The sequence below is a fragment of the Chlorocebus sabaeus genome, chromosome 16, assembly GCF_047675955.1.
Source record: "Chlorocebus sabaeus isolate Y175 chromosome 16, mChlSab1.0.hap1, whole genome shotgun sequence".
NCBI classification, from domain to species: domain Eukaryota; kingdom Metazoa; phylum Chordata; class Mammalia; order Primates; family Cercopithecidae; genus Chlorocebus; species Chlorocebus sabaeus.
This window is the reverse complement of record NC_132919.1, coordinates 19,058,675-19,071,484: the sequence shown is the minus strand read 5'-3', so window position 1 is coordinate 19,071,484 and position 12,810 is coordinate 19,058,675. Positions and strand designations below refer to the sequence as shown.

The 12,810-nt window shown below is 47.8% G+C and overlaps 1 non-coding gene and 1 pseudogene across 1 annotated transcript; both read right to left on the bottom strand.

The window, feature by feature from the left end:
* Window positions 1-1,456: 1,456 nt before the first annotated feature.
* Window positions 1,457-1,528, bottom strand: TRNAW-CCA (transfer RNA tryptophan (anticodon CCA)). The gene has a single exon. It is a non-coding gene; the product is annotated as a tRNA-Trp (tRNA).
* A 9,899-nt stretch (window positions 1,529-11,427) lies between these two features.
* LOC103242512 (large ribosomal subunit protein uL22 pseudogene) lies at window positions 11,428-12,095 on the bottom strand (annotated as a pseudogene).
* Window positions 12,096-12,810: the final 715 nt, after the last annotated feature.

Here is a 12,810-nt window from a genome sequence, read left to right as displayed (position 1 = left end):
CCCAGGCTGGAGTGCAGTGGTGTGATCATGGCTCACTGCAGCCTCCTGAGCTCCTGGATTCAAGTGATCCTCCTGCCACAGCCTCCTGAGTAGCTGGGACCACAGTGGTGCACCACTACATCCGAGACGGGGTCTCGCCATGTTGTCCAGGCTGGTCTTGAACTCTTGGGATCAAGAGACCCTCCCTCCTGGGCCTCCCAAAGTGCTGGGATTACAGGCATAAGCTACCATGCCTGGCCCTCTATTTTTATAATATAGTCGAGCAGTTGTCAATTTGTATATTTAATCGCACCTGACCACATATTTTGAATTACCACAATATTCCATTTTATTCTTTTTTCAACTCAGTCTGATCTGCTGTTAAATATATCCATTGTGTTTCTAATTTCAAGTATTAAATATTTCATTGCTAGAATTTTTTTTTTTTTTAGTTATTTACACATATATTTTTATTGTTTATCATTCTCTAGTTAACTTTTTGGTCCCCTCTTTTATTTTTTGAAAAAGATTAAACATATCCATTGTGTATTCAGTATCTGATAATCTCCATACCGGAATCTGTGGATCTGATTCTGCTGTTTTTGCAAAAACAGTAGACAGCAGAATCAGCTTCACAGATTTTATTTTCCTTTAAAATGTATTATGAGTAAATTTCAACTGAGACTTTATATGTGGGAAAACTAGAACGCCTATTGTGAGGGTGTATTTCTCTCAGAGAGAATTTACCTCAACTTCTGCCAGCATCTGTGGGGTCTCCTAACCTGGGAAACTATAATTTCTTGGCCTGGGGGTTCTGGACCATGCAGGTGGAGAGAATTCAGACCTGAACATCATGTTTCATAACATTAGCTCCTATGAACCCTCCAACCAGATGTAATACACGGTAACAAATGTTAGACAACATTGAAGTGAATATATCCAGGCCTTACGGCTGTGGCCAAATTATAGACCTGCTGAGAATGAGGTGTCAATTCAAGTGTCAGAGAAAGGACCACCAGAGAGACCATCACTGAGACTAGGAATACCTGAAAGTGCAGCAGACAAAAAAAGAGAATTTCAAGGCAGGCAGGGAGAAGACGGAGATGCGAAAGACACCAGTCCTTAGGGTGGGGAGCACACTTCCGGGACGCGAGGGACCCCTTCCAGGTGAGAGCCCAGGTGAGTCGGCGAGAGGGCAGAAGTGGGCGTGGGCGTAGCGGGCAGGGCACCCTCCCTGCGACCGGGTTGGGTGGCTTCCAGCTCCCTCGGGGTTCGCTTGGAGGGTTGGTGGTGCCCCTCTCACCGGAAACTTTTCCTCGGAACAGAACAGTTTTTTCACTCCCAGGGGAAGGAAAAACGGGTTGTTTTCCGTTGCGTTGGAAGGACAATACATCTTGCACGGGGCTTAATTTCTTCATTTATGACTTTTATTCCTCTCCTTCCTGTTCTCTACAATTGAGAAAAAAAGTCCCAGCCTTGACCCCGACGTGACTTGAACACGCAACCTTCTGATCTGGAGTCAGACGCGCTACCATTGCGCCACGAGGTCACAGCAAGCAAGCGACTTCGCATCGCTAAAGGCCTCGTTTCCCCAGTATGGTCGTAGGGCTGGGAGGCTACGGAGGAAAAATGCCCTCTTTCCTGAATTCCAGCACCAATTTAGAGCGCTGGCGAGTGTCATTTCTCGGGTGTGGGAACACGGACGCGCTGGGACATCCCAAACTGAACTGCGGCGCCGCAGCGGAGCAGCTACCCGGCGGCCGACACTCGGGCTCCGCCTTCTCCGCGTCGCGGAGTGACCCGGCGAGGGGACGCCGGGATGCGGGGACTGGCACCGGGGGGTGGGAGTGAGGAGATGCCCGGGTGGAGGCCCGAGATCAGGGGGATCCCGGAGCCATAGGGATTCTGGGAGGGAGTGAGGGGACGCAGGAGAGAAGGGGACGCCGCGGAGGACTAGGGGACGTGGGGGTGGGTGACTCCGAGGAGCAGTAGGGACGCCGGGGGTTAGGGGGAAGGAACCAGGGACAGGAGGAAGCCCAGAGGGCAGAGGGACCCCTGGGCAGAGGGGACTCTAAGGCGGAGCGAGGGGACGTCGGGGCGGGCGAGGGGACGTCGGGGCGGGCGAGGGGACGCGGGCGGAGGAAAGAACGCCGAGGAGGGGGGTGGGGTGACTCCGGGCGGTGCTGGGGACGCCGGGGCCTGGCTGGGGGCAGCTGGGCGGCCGGCAGAGGCGTTCGCGGTCGCCGCTTGCCAGGTCCCGTGCCTCCTGTGAAGCGGCGACGTTGTCATCGGGAGGCGGCAGGACCCCGGCGTGGCGGCCGAGAGCGGATGGCGGCGCGGGGTCGCGGGGGAGTGGGGCTCAGGGCTGCTCCTTTCTCCTCTCCTCTCAGGGGACAAGCGCAGGGGTGCAGAGGGCGACGCCCACGACCAGGAAGCAGCTTGCCAAACATACTTGAAAAATGCCACAATTCTTTTTCTTTTTGAGACAGTCTCGCTCTGTTGCCCAGGCTGGAGTGCAGTGGCGCAATCTCGGCTCACTGCAACCTCCGCCTCCCGGGCTCAAGCGATTCTCCTGCCTCAGCCTCCCGAGCCTCCCGAGTAGCTGGGATTACTGGCGCCCGCCACCACGCCCGACTCATATTTTTTGTATTTTTAGTAGAGACAGGGTTTCGCCATGTTGGCCAGGCTGATCTCGAACTACCGACCTCAGGTGATCCGCCCGCCTAGGCCTCCCAAAGTGCTGGGATTACAGGCGTAAACCACCAAGCCCATATTTTATTATTTATTTATTATTATTATTTTTAAACAGGGTCTTGCTCTGTCGCCCAGACAGGAGTGCAGTGGCACGATCTAGGCTCACTGCGACCTCCTCCGCTTCCAGGTTTCAAGCGATTCTCCTGCCTTAACCTCCCAAGTAGCTGAGATTATAAGCGCACACCACCACTTCCGCTAACTTTTGTAGTTTTACTAGAGACGGGGTTTCACCATGCTGGCCAGGCTGGTCTCGAACTCCTGACCTCAAGTGACCCGCCATCCTTGGCCTCCCAAAGTGTTGGGATTACAGGCTAAGCCACCTGACTGATCCTGGCATGGTTTTCAATGGCTCATTGTCCACTTAAGACTCCGGGCTCTTGTGGGAATCTTAAGTCCCTGATTTGTACAGTACTTTCTTCTTCCTATTAAATAAGAAAAATAAAACAAGTGAGTGAATGCTTTTTTTTTTTTTTCCGACGGAGTCTCGCTCTGTCACCCCAACTGGAGTGCAGTGGTGTGATATGGCCTCACTGCAACATCTGCCTCCCAGGCTCAAGTGATCCTCCTGCCTCAGCCTCCCACTTAGCTGGGATTACAGGCATGTGCCACCATCCATTGCTAATTTTTGTATTTTCAGTGGAGACGGGATTTCACCATGTTGGCCAGGCTGGTCTGGAACTCCTAGGCTCAAGTGATCCACCTGGCTGGGCCTCCCAAGGTGCTGGGATTACAGGCGTGAGGTACCGGGCCTGGCCAATAAGTGAGTGAATAAATTCTTCAGTAAAAAAGCTAGTAAATAGGCCAAGTGTGGTGGCTCATGTCTGTAGTTCCAGCACTTCAGAAGGACCAGGAGGGAGGATCGCTTGAACCCAGGAGGTCGAGGTTGCAGTGAGCCATGATCGCACCACTGCACTCCAGTCTGGGACAGAGCGAGACCCTGTTGCAAAACAAAACAAAACAAAAAACCTTATTAAATAAGAAAGATAAACTCTCCTGGTCTGTTGAAGAACATGAAGCATCAATCTTTATTCAATAAAGACAACACCCACAGGGCTTTATGCCTTTTAGAAAAGGAAAGATCTGGCCAGCGTGGTTGCTCACACCTGTAATCCCAGCACTTTGGGAGGCCTAGGCGGTTGGATCACCTGAGGTCAGGAGTTGAAGACCAGCCTGGCCAACATAGTGAAATCCCATCTCTACTAAAAATACAAAAAAAATTAGCCGGGCGTTGTGGCAGGCGCCTGTAGTCCCAGCTGCTCAGGAAGCTGAGGCAGGAGAATCGCGTGAACCAGGGAGGCCGAGGTTGCAGTCAGCCGAGATCGAGCCATTGCACTCCAGCATGGGCAACCAGAGTGAAACTCCACCTCAAAAAAAAAAAAAAAAAAAAGAAAGAAAAAGAAAAAAAGGAAGAAAGAAAAGAAGGCCGGGTGCGGTGGCTCAAGCCTGTAATCCCAGCACTTTGGGAGGCCGAGACGGGCAGATCACGAGGTTAGGAGATCGAGACCATCCTGGCTCACACGGTGAAACCCCGTCTCTACTAAAAAGTACAAAAAAATAGCGGGGCGAGGTGGCGGGTGCCTGTAGTCCCAGCTACTTGGGAGGCTGAGGCAGGAGAATGGTGTAAACCCAGGAGGCGGAGCTTGCAGTGAGCTGAGATGTGGCCGCTGCACTCCAGCCTGGGCGACACAGCGAGACTCCACCTAAAAAAAAAAAGGAAAGAAAAGAAAAGAAAGATCTGGAAAGGGCCCCTCCCTTTACAGAAAGAAAAGAAGCAGCATGTTTGCTTTTCCCAGTGAAGGATCTAAGGGCTCCCAGGCTGCCTCTAACACGTCAAACAGGAAAGAAGTCTTTGATAATTTTTGTGTTTGTGTCCAGATGTGAGAGAAGAGCAGGAATTTAGGATCAACTGTGAGTCCTGAGGTGCCAGCCTCCAGGCTGTCAGAAAAGCAGGAAGCCAAGGGCTCCTTGTCTTTCCTCTGGGAGGGAAGTCAGCGGCAATTACTGATTCCACCTCCAGGTAGCCAGACACGTAAGTCACCTCCTTCTTGCTTTTGATGGCCCAGGGTGGATTGGACCCTGGTGGGGGCAGCTGGGGAGTAGTGTGCTGGTTACCCTTTCTGCTGATGACTCTGAAACTTCCTTCCTTTTTCCAGCATCAGTCACACAGCAAAGTCACTGTGAGAACTTCAGAACCTGCGTCCAGAGTCTGCTGGAAGGCCGCCCCACACCAAGGAAAGACCAGTGTCACACTCTATTTCAATAATTTTTTTTGGCCAGGCCAGGTGGCTCACACGTGTAATCCCAGCACTTTGGGAACGAGACCCTGTCTAAAAATAAAAACTTTTTTAAAAAATTCGTATTTGTTTTTGATTGAGGGTCTTTGTTGCTCAGGCTGGAGTACAGTGGTGTGATCACAGCTCACTGCAGTTTGAATGCCTAGGCTGGAGTGATTCTTCCACCTCAGCCTCCTGAGTAGCTAGGATTACAGGTGCACCACACCCATAATTAATTAAAAGTTAATTTTTAACTTTTTTGTAGAGACAGAGTCTCACTATTTTGCCCAGGCTGGTTGTGAACTCTTGGCCTCAAAAATCCTCCTGCTTCGGCCTCCCAAAGTGCTGGGATTACAGGCATGAGCCACTGCACCCAGCCTCCACCGTGTTTGGACCCCTGCTCAGATTTGTGGCTACACCTGTGATGTCCTGGCCCCTATTTTCCTGGGATATGGAACCAAGCACTGTCTTGTGTTCTATGACAGGGGCATGACATTAAACTACAGTATGGTGTTGTGATCACATGAAGAGATTAGATCAAGTGACATGCAGATGTGGTTACAGGGTCCCTTTAAAGACTGGGACCCTGGCTGGGCACAGTGGCTCACACCTATAATCCTAGCACTTTGGGAGGCTGGGGCAGGCAGGTCGTTTGAGGTCAGGAGTTCAAGACCAGCCTGGCCAACAACATGTGAAACCCTGTCTCTATAAAACAAACAAACAAATAAACAACTAAATAATAAAGACTAGGATCCTACTTATCAGGGCAAGGACTAGGAGTGAGGCAAGCATGCAGTTGTCCAGGGTGGAAACCCATCTTATGTAAAATTTTGATACTTTGTTCATCAGAGATTTTTGCACTACTTTTTACTTTTGGAAATATTGAATATTTTAAATGTCTTGATTGGTGAGTGTTTTGACAGCTCTTTGAATTCAGCACCTGAGAGAGTTACTCAGTGCCTCGCCCTCCTCCCAGCTCTGTTGTTGCCCAGAAATTGTAAAGAATTGCTTCCTTATCTTAGAGTTTGTATATACAAACACTAAACCTTATTTATTTATTTATTTATTTATTTATTTATTTATTTATTTATGTATTGAGACAGAGTCTCGCTCTGTCGCCCAGACTGGAGTGCAGTGGCCGGATCTCGGCTCACTGCAAGCTCCGCCTCCCGGGTTCACGCCATTCTCCTGCCTCAGCCTCCCGAGTAGCTGGGACTAGAGGAGCCCACCACCACACTCGGCTAGTTTTTTGTATTTTTAGTAGAGATGGGGTTTCACCGTGTTAGCCAGGATGGTCTCGATCTCCTGACCTTATGATCCGCCCACCTCGGCCTCCCAAAGTGCTGGGATTACAGGCATGAGCCACCACGCCCAGCTAAACCTTATTGAAAACAAACAAACAAACTTCTGTAGAATATAGAAAATTGACAAATACAAACTAGGATAATTACCAACATTGGCAAGAATATGTGGAAATAAATATTCTCATGCAAGATGGGAAAAGCATGTATAAATTGGAACTTGCTTTTTGGATTGTAATATGACGAGTGTTTTTTAGACGTTTGGTCCAGGCATTTCTATTTCTAGAGAATATGTATTAAAGAAACAATTAAGGATAAATGCAAAGATATGCCCTCAAGACTGTTTTCATAAAAATTGTGTTTATAATCATGATGCCCTAGAGCATCTTGACTGTCCGTCGTACAAATGCAGCCTGGATTTCCAGGGCATGAGGCCAGGAAGCTGACCCTGTTGAGGGTTGGCCCCTACGCATGAACATACAAGGCTCCTGGAGTAAAGGGGTGTGAGAGTGAGGACTCAGAGTGACTGCTGTGGAGGAGGCGGAGGGATGCAGAGGTTACACCACAGGCACATTATGAGTGGGGCTGCCTCATCACTGAGAAAAACACACATAGCTTGGCTTCCTGGTCTCTGCTTTGTTTAGTATCATCTCACACCTGGGTAACTGGTGAGTATGTTTGTGTTTGTTTGTGAGACAGAGTCTCACTGTGTTGCTCAGGCTGGAGGGCAGTAGCACCATCGTGGCTCACTGAAGCCTTGACATCCTAGGCTCCAAGGGATCTTCCTGACTCAGCGTTCCAACTAGCTGGGACCATGGCCACCATCCCCAGCTAATTTTTTTTTTTTTTTTTTGAGACAGAGTCTCGCTCTGTTGCCCAGGCTAGAGTGCAATGGCGGGATCTTGACTCACTGCAACCTCCGCCTCCCAGGTTCAAGCTATTCTTCTGCCTCAGCCTCCCGAGTAGCTGGGATTACACGTACGCGCTACCACGCCCAGCTAATTTGTGTATTTTTAGTAGAGACGGGGTTTCACCATGTTGGTCAGGCTGGTCTCGAACTCCTGACCTCGTGATCTGCCCGCCTTGGCCTCCCAAAGTGCTGGGATTACAAGTGTAAGCCACTGTGCACAGCCTTGCCTCCTGTTTTCTAAGGGGCTGAAAATGTTCCAGCTCCCCAAAGCCCATGGAAGACGTCATTTATCTTTTAGATTTACACATTCCTGATTCTGACAAATTCCAACCAGAACTTGAAAACTGAACCCTGAAGGTAAAAGGTACGCTGCCCCCTGGAGTGGGTTATCTCTACCACCACACCAAAGGTTTGGGGGACAGCCTTGCTCTTGCAGGCTGGCTTCTTGGGAAGTATCTGCCGACACAGTGATTTTGGGAGTAACACTTGTGAAAGGAAATGGGAGTCGGCCGGGTTGGCAGGGAGAGCTGTCAGGCCAAGATGCACATGTACAAACTATCTCTAGATGCCTGTATTCTCTGCCTGCCCATGGGGAGCTCTGTTATGTTCCATGGAAATGGCTTGCCCTGTGCCACCACCTTGCTCAGTCACGGGCCAGGGCCACTCCTGCGGGATGGTGACATTGGTTGGAAAGCTGAGGTAAGCTTAACCTCAGTTAAGCTGTCCACAAACTGCCCTTCTATGGCTGGACAGCAAGTTCTCCCTTGGAGGAGGACCTGAGGGCCACATCTGGGATTTGCCACAGCATGCAACATACAGATTTTCCCCCTCTTTGTTTTTTGCAGATTTTCCTGTTTTTGCAGATTTTGTTGGTTTTGCAGATTTTCCCCCTCTTTTTTTACCCATCTCTGATGTCCTACTTCAAGCACCAATCCCAACTATGAGTGCCCAACTGATAGATGACTCCAGATTCCTGGGAGTGAGGTCTCTGGATCATCTTCTCCAGCTCCCCCGGCTCCCTGCTAACAGGGAATTTAGCTCAAAGGAAAGAAAGAAACTCCTGTTTCATGGTGACAGTAAACCTTTCTTTTAAGTCCTAACACCAGCTAGCTATGCCACTCTTCAGGAGGAAAGATACCGTTGGAACTGGTGGCATGCCTTCAGTTTCCATCAGAAATCCTCACTGGGAGTCAGTGTGGGCTTCATGCGGAGCCCCAGACAGAGGGAGCCTCCACCAGGCTGCAGCCTCCTGACAAAAAAAGGCCAGTCTGAGGTGGCTCACACCAGTAATCCCAGCACTTTGGGAGGCCAAGGCAGGCGGATCACGAGGTCAAGAGATCGAGACCATCCTGGCCCACATGGGGAAACCCCGTCTCTACTAAAAATACAAAAATTAGCTGGGCGTGGTGGCACGTGCCTGTAGTCCCAGCTACTCAGGAGGCTGAGGCAGCAGAATCACTTGAACCTGGGAGGCAGAGGTTGCAGTGAGCTGAGATCACGCCACTGCACTCCAGCCTGGGGACAGAGTAAGACTCTGTCTCAACAAACAACAAAAAAAGGCCAATCTGAACGCCATGATAGGGAGCTGGAGGAAGAGCAAAGTGGAGTCTAGCTGCTACTTAAGGGTAAAAATGCAGATGCAGGGAGTTTGTGAACATTGGGCATTTAGATTTTCATGATGATTTTGTTTGATGCCAGATTTTCATTCATTTCATATGTTGTGCTCAAGGCCCTCGAATAGGAAAGAACCCCTCTCTTAAAAAGGGAAAATCCAAAAAGGTTACAGATAGAAACAATTGCCTTGTCTTCTCTCTCTGCCTGTCCCCCTTTTAAGGCTTCTGTGACCCTATTAGGCTTTGATTTTTCCCAAGACTTGGTTCAGTTCAAACTCATGTAAATGTGACTAAATAGTCAGGGCCTAAAGTCTTTCAATGGTCTGCCTGATTAGAAGAGTGCCATGTATGTTCAATGGTCTCAAGACACTGGAGTGATTTGGATGCCCGTTGCACTGGAGAAATGGAATGTTGGAAGTTGAAAGTGCTATGTCTGTTGGGGTAACAGCTTGTGAGCGCAACTAGCAAGAGACAAGGATCCTATCCAGCCAGTCCCTATTTGACAATAAATGTGACTTTTTCCATTTATCTTTGCCCCCATGACAATTTTGGCTGACCCTGTCTTTGGAGATCTTTTTCAGCCTAGTGAGCTGGACTCGGGACTTTATGAAACCCAAAGGCCAGGCTTCCTCAATGCTCACAAATTCAGCTGATGATGAGTGTGACTTATTAGTGAGGGCTGTGCGCAGAGAGAAGCCCAGTGGCAGACAGAGCTCTGTAATTCTGTCACCATTAATGCATATGAGGCTGTCTTTCTTGGACCACCACAGCTGTCTTCCAACCTGATATATGATATTCATTGTAAAAGAGAGAGCTTTGTCCTAATCGGGTTTTTTGTTGTTGTTTGTTTTGTTTTGTTTTTTGAGACAGAGTCTCACTCTATCACCCAGGCTGGAGTGCAGTGGCGCGATCTCGGCTCACTGCAACCTCCACCTCCCAGGTTCAAGCTATGCTCATGCCTCAGCCTTCCCAGTTGCTGGAATTACAGGCACGCACGACCACACCCGGCTAATTTTTGTATTTTTAGTACAGAAGGGGTTTTGCTGTGTTGGCCAGGCTGGTCTCAAACTCCTGACCTCAAGTGATCCACCCGCCTCGGCCTCCCAAAGTGCTGGGTTTACAGGTGTGAGCCACCGCACCTGGCCTATTCTAATTGTTAATCGGAATTTACTTTTATGGGTTTAAAATGTCTTCATGGGCCTGGTGTGGTGGCTCACACCTGTAATCTCAGCACTTTGGGAGGCCTAGGCAGGCAGATCACTTGAGGTCAGGAGTTCGAGACCAGCCTGGCCAACATGGTGAGACCGTGTCTATACTAAAAATACAAAAATTAGCTGGGCATAGTGGCACGTGCCTGTAATCCCAGCTACTCGAGAGGCTGAGGGAGGAGAATAGCTTGAACCCAGGAGACCAAGGCTGTGGTGAGCCAAAACTGTGCCACTGCACTCTAGCCTGGGCAACAGAATGAGACTCCATCTCTAAATAAATAAATAAATAAATAAATAAAATTTTAAAAATGTCTTCAGCAACACAAATAAGGAAGATCTAAGGTATAGAGATCCATTCTACCAAGAAAGAGGTAGCAACTATGCCAGAGGGCCAGATGTCAGGACAGGGGCTCAAGTCCTTTCTACCTGCTAGCTGTGTGACTTTGGATAGGCCACCCAATTTTTCTTTGCCAGTTTTCTCAACTCTAAAATGTGTGGAGTATAACCTATCTCAAAGGGTTATTGTAAGGATTAAGGGAAGTAATGTATGGAAATGGGTTCCAGAGAGAGCAATTTTTGGATTCCTGATATTTAGTGTGCCTAGTGTATTTAGGCTTTCACAGGTATCTTGATCTGTTTTCTGTTGCTATAACAGAATACCTGGGGGAGCTGAGTAATTTATAAAGAATAAGTTTATTTAGCTCATGGTTTTGGGAGCTGAGAAGTCCAACAGCATGGTGTCAGCATCTGGTAAAAGCCTTCTTGCTGTGTCATAACATCGTAGAAGGCGTCACATGGCGAGAGGGCAAAAGTGTGCATGTTATCTCCGGTCCTTCTTCCTCTTATTATAAAGCCACCAGTCCCATCACAGGACTCTGCCCTGATGACCTTATCTAATCCTAATTACCTCCTAAAGGCTTCACCTCCAATAAACAGGTGAATTTGGGGATTTAGTTTCCAACACACGAAATTTGGAGGACACATTCAAACAATATCAACAGATATGTCAGAATTTACGACTTCATGGGTACAGAGTTGACAAGTGCTATAGGGCTGAGGTGTATAATTTAACCTACTTCTAGCTTCTCTTCGAGCATGAGAGGCAACTAAGTTTGCTGTTAATATTTACAGTGGAGTCACATAAACCTAAAGACACCATGGTGTGAATGGGCCCCTTTTTCTAAGTACTTTGTTGTAATGTTGATTTTCTTTTTCCCTTTCTCATTTCTCCTCTAAATTTACTCTTTCTCTGATTAGGCCATATGGAGTCTAATCTAATCACTCTGATTGCATGCTCAGAATCCAGATTGTGTGAACTTCTTGTGATGCTTGATGGATGTGTAAATTGGCCACAGAATTGGTGTGAATCACCACAGAATGATCCACAAACCAATTCTGAGTGGTCTGGAAATGCAGATCTTTGTTATTTTATCTAATATTTTTTCCTGAGAGACCTATTATTTTCCTTGCAACTATATTTTACATGCATTATTTCATTTAATCTTTGTAACAAATCTATTTTTGAATTCTCATTGCACAACTTTACCTCCTTTAATGGCCTTCATTAATTTTCCTCCATTGTTTTCCTTTTAATTGCATTTATTTTAATGCTGAATTCACTCCCGTGCCATAAGTTTTTGTTTCTTCAGTTTCTTCTGGGATATCTCTTTCTTCTGGGCAATCTTTTCTTCTGGTTTAGGAACAATCTGTTCCTTTTCTGTAAGGATCATGTCAGTGTGGCAGAGAGAGCTCATGTATGGGTTAATCTGACCATAGGCTCTGTAGGTCCAGCGGCGCATCTTCAGTGCTCTGTTCACTTGGATATGCTCAATGACCAGATAATCTACATCTAAACCCTTAAGCTCAGCATTACTCGCTGCATTTTTAAGCATGTGCAGCAAAAGTTTAGCACTCTTTTTGGGTCACCAACCTTGTGTCTAGCCCCACTGCTTGCCAACTTCATTATTGTAACGTCAGAAGGCAACACACTGTTTCTGTAAAGTGACATCTTTCGGATACTTCATGGCTTTTCAAATATGCATACCCTTGATGGCCTGGGCAGGTTCACAAGTGTTCTTTTTTGAGTGGAACACGAGGAACTCTTGGATCACAACTATGAATTGCATACCTTAAAGTGAACATGAAGATTGGAACCTCTTGATTTGCATGATTTTGTGGGGTTCTTGGGGGTCAAGTGACTAGCGAACCATTTTCACAGATTACCTCGGGCCGCTTAGGGAAAGAGGCTCCATTCTTTTTTATGTGGAATATCTTCCTTTAAAGAGCCTTTTGCTGTCCCCCCAACCAAGAGATTTTCTGCTTTAGGCTTCCATTCACATTTTGATAATACTGTAAGGACTCTTGCATCATTATAGAGATTTTTTTTTCTTTTCCCCAAGACGGAGTCTCACTGTGTTGTCCAGGCTGGCAATGGCACGATCTTGGCTCATTGCAACCTCCGCCTCCCAGGTTCAAGCAATTCTCCTGCCTCAGCCTTCTGAGTAGCTGAGAATACAGGCCCTGCCACCATGCCCAGCTAATTTTTGTATTTTTAGTACAGATGGGGTTTCACTATGTTACCCAGCTGGTCTGGAACTCCTGACCTCAAGTGGTCCACCCACCTTGGCCTTCCAAAGTGCTGGGATTACAGGCATGAGACACTGGGCTGGCCTGGAGATTTTTTGAAAAACATGTTTAATCTATGGTTCAGTCCATTGACATCTTCCCTTTCTGAAGAAGAGTGTTCCTTTTTTTTTCTTTTGTAGAGATGGG